Source organism: Malus domestica, chromosome 04, assembly GCF_042453785.1.
Source record: "Malus domestica chromosome 04, GDT2T_hap1".
NCBI classification, from domain to species: domain Eukaryota; kingdom Viridiplantae; phylum Streptophyta; class Magnoliopsida; order Rosales; family Rosaceae; genus Malus; species Malus domestica.
The window spans coordinates 20,926,324-20,927,500 of record NC_091664.1 but is presented as its reverse complement, the minus strand read 5'-3'; positions in this window follow the sequence as shown (position 1 = coordinate 20,927,500).

Below are 1,177 nucleotides of genomic sequence, written 5' to 3'. Positions count from 1 at the left end.
CAAATGAAAGAGCTGAATTCCCAGATTCTTCAGAACTCTTTCATAAAAGTAATTGCTACAATGTTTTCCAACACATGTTTGAAATCCCTCTTTGCTCCTCAATAGTCATTTTGACCTAATTTGCCTATGAAATTAACTGTTTGTGCTACATTTTTCCCTCCACAATCAAACACGACTAAAATCTATTAAATTTGATGATGAAGCACATGTGATGTTCACTTTACGAGAGACAAAAATTTATACCGCTATGCTTGCCCATAGATGTTCCAAGCACCAATTTGCTCCTTAAAAATCATTTTGAGACGACTTATCTCTTAACATTCAATTCTTGTGTCTCACTTTACCCTTCACCTCTAAATTGTAATAGAATCATTAATTTTGATCATGTGGTGCGTTGAGGTTCACTTTTTTTGCTAAAATGTGGCCATGAGGAGGTCTTCTACTCGGCACCGGGAACTAGAGATAGACCTAGCATTCGTGTCGTGTTTTCTATGTTTGTGTCATTTTCGTGTCATACTCGATATCTTAACGAGTCATGTTGTGTAACACCTGTTAAAATAAACAGGTAAAATGACCCGACCTGATAATATTAACAGGTAATATGACCCGATTCATTACCCGTTAAGGAAAATATATTTTAAACCAATAAATAATCAAATGAAAAACATAATACTAAATAAGTATATACATACCATATTGTCACATCCAAAACATAAAATCACATTTTTTTTAAGTATATATTTACATACCCAAAATAAGAGCATAATAAAAAAAGGGTTAAACTCTATTGACTACCCTGAAGTTTCGTGGTTTTCAACATTTAGTACATAAAGTTTTTTTTGTCTCAGAGTCATACCTAAAGTGTTAATTTTGGGATAGTCTCATACATCCATTAGTCAAACTGTTAATTCTCCCGTTAAGTGATAACGTGGCGCCCATATGGACAATGATTGGGCGCCACATGTCATTAAAAATATTAAAATAATCAATTAAATATTAAAAAAAACCCATAACCTTATCGTCTTCCCCACCCCGACCCCCTCCCTTCTCCCTCCCTTCTCTTTTTTGCACCTACCCAACCTCTGCACATCCATCCTTACCCCTCCCTCCTTCTCCCTCCCTTCTTTTCCCCGCACACCCACCCATTCCCTTCATCTGCACTCACCCCTACCGACCC